Source organism: Lolium rigidum, chromosome 5 (assembly GCF_022539505.1).
Source record: "Lolium rigidum isolate FL_2022 chromosome 5, APGP_CSIRO_Lrig_0.1, whole genome shotgun sequence".
Classification (NCBI taxonomy): Eukaryota; Viridiplantae; Streptophyta; class Magnoliopsida; order Poales; family Poaceae; genus Lolium; species Lolium rigidum.
Genome location: NC_061512.1, coordinates 127,504,263 through 127,515,098, shown reverse-complemented (window position 1 = coordinate 127,515,098; position 10,836 = coordinate 127,504,263). Strand labels below are relative to the sequence as shown.

General features: G+C 53.0%; 1 pseudogene; it reads right to left on the bottom strand.

Annotated features, from left to right (window-relative positions):
* Nucleotides 1-2,353: 2,353 nt before the first annotated feature.
* Nucleotides 2,354-3,764, bottom strand: LOC124656387 (annotated as a pseudogene).
* Nucleotides 3,765-10,836: the final 7,072 nt, after the last annotated feature.

The following is a 10,836-nucleotide window of genomic DNA, read 5'->3' as shown; positions in this document are numbered from 1 at the left end:
TCGGGGAAAACTACTCCCTCCTCATCATAGGAGACAGCAACGGCGATGAAGATGGCGGTGGTGTCGATGGAGATGACTCCGGGGGCAATTCCCCGTCCCGGCGGCGTGCCGGAACAGAGATTTTGTCCCCTGAAACTTGTCTTCGCGATGGCGGCGGCTACGGAACTCTTCATGGAATATGACTGGATTTTTTAGGGTTTTCGCGACTGGAAGAATATATAGGCGGAAGGGCGGTCTCGGAGGAGCCAGGGGGTGCCCACACCATATGGCGGCGCGGCCAGGGGTGGGCCCATGCCCCCCTATGGTGTGGGTCCCCTGCTGGCTGCCTCCGACTCTCCTTCGATGTTCTGGAATCCTCCGTGGAAAATAGGGCCGTGGGCTTTTGTTTCGTCCAATTCCGAGAATATTTCCTGTGTAAGATTTCTGAAACCAAAAACAGCAGAAAACGAGAACCGGCGCTTCGGCATCTTGTTAATAGGTTAGTTCCAGAAAATGCATAAAAACGATATAAAGTGTGAACAAAACATGTAGGTATTGTCATAAAACTAGCATGGAACATCAGAAATTATAGATACGTTGGAGACGTATCAGCGCTCCAAAACATGCTTCACACCGACGCGGAGAAGAGGAAGAGGCCGCGCCGCGGAGGTTCAAAGACGGGAAGAAAGAAATCGAAGCCCCGGCAAAGGATGGAGGGGCATAACATGCTGCACAACGACTACTTCGCATGTAACGCAATACATGCTGACAAGTTTCGGCGCTGGTATAGGATGAGCAAGAGTTTGTTCATGAATATCCTCCACGGAGTTCGAGAGTTCGACCCTACTTCAAGCTAAAGCACGACGTTCTTGGAACGGCGAGGTTCTCATAGATTCATAAGTGCACCGCCGCCATGAGGATGCTTCCATACGGAGCACCTGCCGATACACAGGACGACTACCTTCGCATGAGTAGTCTACTGCCATTAAGTGCATGTACAAGTTTTGCCGAGCTATGGTGGAAAAAGTTTGGAAAATACTACTTGAGAGGGCCAACAGAAGAAGAAGAGACTGCAAGGATCATGACCCAAAATGCAGTGAGAGGATTCCTTCGGATGCTTGGAAGCATCGTTTGTATACACTAGCCATGGCCATGAAAGAATTGCCTGTTTCCTTGGCAAGGTATATACAAAGGGCGTTATGGATATTGCAGTGTGGTGCTTGAAGCTGTGGCAGATTATGACCTATGGATTTGACATTCTTTCTTTGGCATGGCGAGATCACACAATGACATCAACGTGTTGCAGCGGTCTCCGGTGTTCAGCAAACTAGTGAAGGTCATGCTCCACCATACAACTATGAGACCAATGGCCACCAAAGGCTATTATCTAGCCGATGGTATATATCTAAAATGGGCGACTTTTGTCAAAACAATCCCGGTGTCATTAGGTCAGAAGAATTGCCACTTTGCTTTGCGATAGGAGGCTTGCAGGAAGGATGTCGAGCGGGCATTTGGTGTGCTTCAAGCTCAATTTTCTATTGTTCGGTACCCTGCTCTAAGCTGTTTTCACGACCAAATGTGTGAGGTGATGCAGGCTTGTGTGATCATGCACAACATGATCATCGAGGATGGCCGCAAGAATCGGGTCAGGACACATGTTGGTCCCTATGAGTGTCAGGGTCCTCTTGCGGAGGTTGATCATGAGGTGCCTGCAGATTTTGCTGATTTTCTTGCCATGCACGCAGAGATCCGTCACAAAAATGTTCACGAGCAACTTCAGTATGACTCGTTGAGCATATGTGGAGGGTCAAAGGATTATCAGCAAATACGGCGCCTTGATCTAGCCCCACTTACTATATTTGTTTAGTTTCTTATTGTTTGTTGTATTTTAATTTGAAAACAATTTTAGCAAATATATTTATTTGTAAGCTATGTTTAATAAAATGGTTGTGTTTTCGAATACTCTAACAAAAAAATTAGAGCCTCGTTTGGGGGAGCGGCGACTGATCAGCGACCCACCCAAACGCGACATGAAGAAAAAGCGTCCTCCAAACGCTCGATCCAGCGTGATTTAGGGGATGTTTTGGAGGACACGGCTGCAGATGCTTTTAGCTCGTTAAGAGCATGTCTTGTGGCTATGAAGAAGCTTGTCGTCAAAACCAATGAAAAGCAGACAAAAAAATTACTCTGGCGAGGTGATGGATTAATGTCTGACAAATAAGGTTTTCCAAACTGCGATCGTGGTAGCAAATTACTGAATTATTTACAATTCATTTCGAATCTTGGCGATCTATGCATGTATAAATCCTACTAGTTACTACTATGTAGTAAATAGTAATATTTACCAAATCTTTTCCACAATTCGAACGCATCTCTATCGAATGAATCCCCTTGTGTACAAAAGAAGGAGAAAAGACACCATGGTGACCACACTGATCATCCTCTTGAGCTTCTCCCCCGTCCACCGTCCACCGTCCACCGGACAATCTCTGGTCGACCGGTTCCCGATTGGACGGTCGCCAACAAAGACGACCCACCCTCCTCTTCCACGTCGATCGCCAATGCCGGGACCGGCGATTGGATCTTTTCCTGAACGTGAACGACATTGCATTCCTTGCATGTGTCATTGTGTGCCACCACCACCACAACCTGAACCACCGGCGCGCGGTGGAAGCAGCAGCAAGCAAGTGCTCATCTGACGCTGCAGACACACTTGTTTCGGGCGCTCCCGGGGAGCCCGAACTTTCTCCTCATCTGGATCCTCCAGTAGCCGCCGTAGAGGAGGCCGCCCGCGTAGAGCAGCACGCCGGCGCCTCCGACCACGTCGCCCACGGCTGCGTCGTGGACGCGGAGCGCCGTGACGCCGAACACCCAGAGCGGCGCGAAGCAGAGGAGCAGGAAGACGCAAAAGGTGCAGGAGAGGGAGCGGCAGCAGTCAGTGGCGCAGTCGAACATTCCGCCGTCCCACTACGGCTCCACGCCTCCACCACCACCACGGCGTCAGCGTGTGCCAACGTTTTGGGGGATTGTTCGGTCAGTAACGGGGCGTCAAGGTCGCCGGAGGGGTCAGTACCGAGGGGGCTACACACGGTGTACACGACGGCGAGGACGGGCGCGGCGACGCCGACCGCGGTGAAGCCGTCCTCCGCGAGCTCGGGGCGGGACCTCTCGGTGAAGCACCAGTAGAGCCAGCAGAGCGCGTACTGGCAGATGACGGTGATTTGGAGCAGCGCCAAGACGACGGCCACGTGCGCGCGCGCGCTCGCCCGCGCGTGCCTGGCCGCCGGCGCTGCAGTACGCGGCGCGGAGCTCGGCGGCGTCGGCGCCAGCGCCAGCGGCAGAGCACGAAGAGGTGGTGGAGGAGGGCCGGGTGCTGGTAGAGGCTCATGAGCGTGAAGAGCGCGTTGAGCACCTGGTTGCTGGCCTCCACCCAGTGGCTCCTGGCCGCGGGCACCGGGAACGCGCCGTCGAGGAGGCCGAGGAGGAGGAGCGCCAGCATCCCGCCCGAGGCGCCCACGCAGAGGAGCCAGAGGCCAGAGCAGCAGCGCGACGTTCATGGGGTGGCTGATCCATTCCCTGCACGTGGAGCGCACGGATGGCCAGTCCACGGCGATCCCGCTCCCGCCTGCCGGCGTCGTTGTGGTTGGGATGCCGCGGCAGAAACCGAGCCAGTCCTGCCGGCGAGGCCTGTCGAGCAGGAACGCTGTGAGTGTGGCTCGGAAGCTGGCGAGCGACGGGGCGCACGCGTCGGCGGCGTCGCCGTTGCTGTCACGAGGAAGATGCATTGCCCTTTGCGGTGGGCCGGCTGCACCTCCGGGCAACAAGATTTCAGCGGTGAAGTAGAACTGTAGAAGCACAATTGCTAGTAATCTGTAGGTGATGGATTCGGGGAAAAAGATTTGTACTGTCACTATGGAGTGAAATCGGCGGCTTTGGCGATCGGGATCCATCATCAATCCGGGGCGGGGCTGCTTCGCTTGCCGGCCGACGGTCGGTCAGACTTGGTGGCTGCTCCAGCTTCCTTGCAAGGAACGGACGCGGTCAATTTTGAGCTTCCTGTTAATTTGGGAGGAATGCCATGGCTGCCGTTCTTCTGGACTTGATGATGCACATTTACATTTTCTTTCGTCCATGAAAGCTATGGCTGTCTACTGTCATGGTGGTTGGACGTGGACGTAGCTAGTGTGCTTGGGGTCCATCAAGCCAAGCCAACCTCGCCATCCACGATCAGCTACAGTACTGTCGGGTCATCAAAGGTAGGCACGATGTGCTATTCTATGTGGCAAGGATTTTTTCTCCTTCTCCAAAAAAATAGGGAGTGACTATAGGGAAAGTCTTTTCTAGCGGTTCCGGCTTCTACCGGACCTCCCTGATCCAATCGGGAGCTGCCACCTCTCACAGTATCCATACCTCTATGTCCGTATTTGAACTCGTATTTAGTGTATAAATAATATATTTATGTTTAGAAAATAATTTTATTAACAAATTATAAAATAGTTTTTGTTGGATTTCCAGAAAATATTTATAATAACTTTTCCAGAAATATGTAAGTTCCTAATATTTCTAGTATGTGTTCAATAATATTCAGGAATCAAAGATATATAAGACATATACTCTTATATTACTGAAAACTGGGTCATACCCAAACACGAGGCAATTATGTTTCAGAAATCAATTTCTTTTATTGTGGATACGAGTGTTATATCAACAAAGTAGCATACACCCCTGATATTTTAGACATTTGTTCACAATCCATATTTGTGCAGAAAACGTTTTTCACAAATTGTTACAAAATTTCAGGGGAATCAAAAAGATATGGCATATATATCATATATTACTGGAAGGAGGATCATATCGAAATGAAACAATTCAGATATGACATTAATTTCACTGAAATTTCATTATAGTTTCAATACAATTTCATATTCAAATTTCAAACTTTTTCAAAAGTTGTCCAAGATTGATCTTGTTTTGAAGATTTAATAACCAGGAATCCAAATATCAAAACAGATCAAAAATCGGACCTTAGAGCATCTCCAGTCGCGTCCCCCAAACCGTCCCCCAAAGGGATTTGGGGCGCGTCGGACAAAAAATGCGTTCCAGCCGCGTCCCCCAAAGCCCATTTTTGTCCGGCGCGCCCCGATACGGTGTCCGGCGCCCCGAGCCCGTCCCCGTCCCACAGGGGACGCTCCGGGCACGCCGGACACAAAGCGAGGCGGGGAGTGGCGGGGCCGACCCGTCAGCGGCACAGTTAATTTTAACCTAACCGTCGCCTACCTCGCGACGGAAGTTATTCGCGCGCAGTGACACACGGCGGCATCTTTGCCTTAATGGCGACGGAGGGGCGGGCGAGACGTCTCGTCGGTGCTGCGCGGCCTCCACGCGTCGCCGGCGTTCGCACGCCACCGCCCGTTCCCGCGCGATCTTCCCGCCTCTTCTCGTCGGTTCCCGCGCTTTCTTCCCGACGCCGGCGTCTATAAAAGGTCTCCCGGCTCATCAATGGTAGCCACCACACTCCGCCGGCAACAAACACAGCCCTCGTCGCTCCACGGCCGTCTCCTCCATCACCGGTGGCAATGGCGAACCGCCCGGCGATGGCCACTCCCCTCCACCGCCGTCTCCCTCCACTTCCGGCCCGCCGGCCGCGTGCGGCACTCGAGGAGGCACTCGAGGAGGAGGCCCGCCGGCGGCGTGAGGCGCGAGCACGCGGCGGATCTAGCGGCGTTCTCCGCCCCGCCTCCGCAGGCCGAGGAGGACGCGATTGCAGCAGGCGTGGCAGGAGCAAGCAGTGCGACACCGTTGCGGCGTTCGACGCCTCGACGGGACAAGAGGCGCGACGGCGCCGGTACCGGGAGGAGATGGAGCGGCGATGGGGCGATGAGCGCCGGCGCCGGCGCGATGAGCGGCGGCGCTGTTCCGTGAACGGCGTGAGTCGACCGAGCGCCGGCGGCGTGAGTCGATCGAGCGCCGGCGAGCGAGTGACGGCGGAGGAGCGTCGACGGCGGGAGGCGGCGCCGACGCGCTATGGGGGAGGCGGGCGGACCGGTTGGCGGTGGAGGCCGACGCGTTTGCGGCGGCGATGATGGAGGCGCCAACAGATGTGGAGGAGGAGGCGCCAATGGAGGAGCAGGAGGCCGAGGCGGAGGAGACCGAGGTGGAGGACGACGACGACGATGAGTTCGAGTGGTCCGACGACGACGGGCCGCACCCGGATGAGACGGCCGATCAGCAACGCGCCCTCGTCGAGTCCTTCGAGTCGGAGAAGAAGCTCCAGGACGACGCCCGTGCCCGCGAAGAGGCGCAGATTCGTCGCGCCATCGAGTTCTCCCTCCAGGGGACGGCGGAGGACGCGCGGCGGGAGCGGCACCGTCTGGCCACCGCCGAACGCAAGGAGAGGAGGCGCGCGCAGGAGGAGCTGCGGCGTAGGGGAGGCGACGACGGGGCGGGGCCGTCGAACGCGCCGCCGGGCGGTCAGTAGTCTAGGTTTAGATGAAATCTAGCCGTTTTCATTCAAACTTTGTAATATATAATCAAAATTGAATGAAAACCTTTATTTTCGTGCACAAATATTCATTTGGGGGTGGTGTTTGGGGGACGCGGCTGGGGAGCGACGTCCCCCAAACGCGGCACGAACAAAACACGTCCCCCAAACGCTCGATCCGGCGCGGTTTGGGGGACGGTTTGGGGGACGCGACTGGAGATGCTCTTAGGGCATCTCCAACCGGGCGACCCATCCCGCGCCCGCGCGTCCGGATGGGTCGAGCCGGACAAAAAACCGGCCCAGCGCGCGGACCCATCCCTAAAACGGATGCCCGCGGCGTCCGGAACGACGCAAACCCGGCCCAAATCCGGGCCGGGTTTGCGTGGCCGCGGACGCGAAAGGCTGGTCGCTCGCGTCCGCCCCTTGTCCGCCCCTGGCCCGCGTGTCATAGGCATGAACAATATTTTTCATTAAAAAGAACTCATTACATTTTTTTTAGCTACTACTTCTACCCTATACATATGGGGCCGGCGGTCTCGCCGGCGACTCCTCGCCGGCTCGCCGTCGGGGCCGTGGATTTCACTCGACGCGGGCGGCCTGTACGCGTGAGGATTCCACTCCAGCTTACGGGCTGGGTGGCGCGGCGGCGGCGGCGCGGGCGCGGGCGGTGGCAGCGGCGGCTTGGGCGGAGGCCACCATCCTCCTCCTTTCCGTCCGCGCACCTCGGGCGCGCTCGCGCTCCGCCTCCTGCGGCGGAACCATCCGCTTCCCGCATTGCTCCACCTCCTGCAGAGCGGCGCGTTCCACAGCGGTGCGCGCCTCCGAGCGGACGCGGGCGGGTGCCCGGCCCTCGTGGATCTCCCTGCCGCCGGCGCATGCGCTCTTGCCGGCCACGCTCCGCCGACGCAGCATCCTCCCGGGCGCGCCGCTCGGGCGACGGCATCCGGATGAGGTGACGGGCTGCTCGCATAGCGAGCATCTCGTTCTTCGGCCGAGGAGGTCGCCTAGCGGCGGCGGCCGGCCCGCCGCATGCCCTCGTGCTCCTTCGTCACGCGCGTGAGGTCGGCGAGTCGCTCCTCGATGGCGGCGTTGATGTTCGCCGGCGCGAGGTCCTCCTCGTTGACGGGCTCCTCCGCGGCGGCCGCCCTCCTCCGCGGCCTCGTACCGGCCCGTCCGCGGTCTCGTGCCAGCCCTCCGCGGCCGCCTCCACCATCTCCGCGTCACCGGCCTTCACGTGCCGCCGCCTCGGCAGCGACGCGGAGCGCCTCGTCGTCGGCGACCCACCGCGAGTCCGCGCGCTCCTCCTCCACCGTCCGCGGGAACCTCGGCCGGGTGGCGAGGGAGAGCTTGGCCCATGTGGCCTGCAGGGGTGCACGGCATGGCGACGGAGAAGGCGGGGGGGGGCGGGGAGGATGGTGTTGCGGTCTGTGTGAGACCGCCGCCGTCTTTTATAGCCGGCGGCATGGCGGGAAACTTGGGCGGTCGGTCGCGCCAATGGCGTTTTCGCGCGCGCGGGAACCTTGGTGCGCGCGGGAACTTTCCGCGCGTTCCACCGCCCACCATGGCTGTCCCGTCGAGGCCTGCCATGGCGCAGCGCCGCGCAAGGAAGACGAACCACGTGGCGTCTGTTTGGGTCGCCGCGTTGGGCGCAGCGTGCGACCCAAACGGACACGCGGACGTGGGGCGCTGTCCGCGTGTCCGGGCGGCGACCCAAACGGCCCAAAATGGACGGCCCAGCGCGTCCGTTTGGGTCGCCCGGTTGGAGATGCCCTTATGTTCTAAAGATATTACAGATACCAAATTATGAATGAAACTAGAAAGAATGGGTGGGTGGGTAGAAAAATGCACTGTACACTGCAAATCTATCAACCAGTCACTTATCTGTGGGACACAATCGGTTGTACCCACATGTCATAGAGGGAAATGGGTAGGTGAGCATTTGCTGGATTTAACATGCATGACATACACTACAGATTTGCCTAAGTTTTATACTATAAGAAGAATGGAATATACCCAAAAATAGATCCGAATCACACGGGATAAATAACGGCTGATAGAACACCGGTAGGAACCGGTTCCGCCAGAAAATCCGCTCCCAGTGACTATACAACAGATGTCTGTTTTGCAATTTGGAAGCAGACAGATTTTAAAAACCAATAGGAAGTTGACAACTGTTAGACTCAAAGCAACAGTACGAATGAGAAATCTGTCTGTTTTCAGTCCGGTTCAACAAACATATTTTCGTATACTTAGTTCCTTCTCTAGCCTCAGCCCGACTCGGTCGCTGTCCTACGAATATTTGAGCCCGACAGGCCACTAAAACTTACAAGTACAAGAAGCCCACTACACATGACGCCTAGAGGAAAAGGCCCAGCAAAGCGATCATCTTCTGCAGCAAGAAAAGGCATCCACACATCATTCGCCACACACAAACTCCACTTGCTTCGACACTGCTCCTGGCCTGGCGGTGGAGATTTTTTTGGTTCAGTTGGCGGTGGAGATCGAAGGAGCTCCGACAAAAGAAGAGAGAGAACCAAGAGAGAATTCAGATATGATATGGAAGGAGAAAAAAAGGAAGGGCAAGCAAGTTATGCAGTATGACATACCTGAAACTGAAGAAACAGATGATCCCCAGATGATCCCCAGGTACGCTCGTACCCTTGTTTTGATCTGTAGCATAAAAAAGGAGATTTAGCTCATACCCGGCTGACTCAACCTAGCATCATTTGATGATTGTTACATGATTTCAAAACAAAACTACCTTTTGAATCCTTCAATCATCCAACAAATTAGTCCCAACATAGAGGGGCATGTTTCCACCCAGTAACAATAGAAAATCACTTTCTGGAAAAACTGTATGCCAGGAGAAAAGAAAACCACAGAAAATTCTACGAAACCATATCTCATGATTAAAAACTCACAATCATATTGTCTTACAAATTCACAGTAGCGATAAATTCTTATTTCGATGAATTAACAACATGAAAACTTAACTTATATGAGCCCAGAACTCAAATATTTTTTAGCACCAGAGCATTGAATACTATTTTGACAGTATAGTTGAGCAACGGAGCAACAGAACCTTGTCTTCCCATGGAAGCACAGAATGTAGTGAGCATGCACCCGACGTCCTTGCATTGACAGTACAACGAGTCTGGCTTCTGAGAGTTCTAGAACTTGTGTAATCAATTTTGGTATCTTCTGTGATAAAATGATAACTTATAGATCGGTACTATTTTTCATAATTAAATTAGATACCTATTGAAATGTTTTCGTTGCGCAGCTACGATATTAATGGTTATGTTTTTTTGCTTTTCAAAACTCAAATAATGATTATATTTGCAGGATAAATTTTCATACATGGCACTTCTACAGGGAGAACTTGACACAACCTACTCTCGTTATATTGCTACTCTCCTTGTAAAAATATAAACTAAAACACAAAGAAAAAGAAATGTTTAGGCGCCTAGAAATAATACTCATGCAAATTGTTATTTTCAGGAAGATACCATAATATGTCATCACCAGACAACAATAACAAAACATGAAGATTGAGTGCTAACCAGAGTCAATTTGAAAATGGCAGAAGAAACCAATCTCAAACAGATAATACAGGGGATTATAAAGTAAGCATTCTGACAGAAATTTTTATAGTATAAATTGACTCCATCATACTTACTCCCAATCACTCAAATTATTATGCATGGTGACACATTCTGACATGACGACGAGTAACCTTCAAGTTCATCACACCAACAAAGGAATGACCGAATGAGAACAGTTTCCAGGTACAGATCTGATACGCATCATAGAAAACTCATTATTTTGCGCTACTAAAATAACAGAGGGATTACCTAAACAAACCATCACGAAAACAATACTAGACATGGAGAAATTGAAGAAAACCCTTGGATGCAGATATGCTTCATGATATCATACTTGAAGGTAAATTGTGTAGCTTGTGATACCATGTATTACTGACAAACAAATACAAAATATACCCTATAAATAATTGTGGCATAACTTTCTTCTTAGGTTGTTGAAGATGACAGCCAATGAAATGAAGCAAACCATCATGCAGTTGACCATACATGTAATCTTTATGCTCAAAATAATAGACTGGCAGCAGATGAGGACCCAACGCAACTTAATTGTTGAAAATAAAGATGAACATACTGGAGAGATAAATGAAGAAGATGTTGATAACTTCTGGGAGAATGAGAAAGAAGGTACTGAGCAGCGGGAATCAGAATTTAGCGAAGATCTAAAGTTGAAAATGATTACCTGAAACTAGCACCAGTGTCTGAGCAACTTCCCAGAAAATTTAGGCTAAGCCAGGAAAACTACCACTAGAAGTGCAACAAAAAAATGATGTC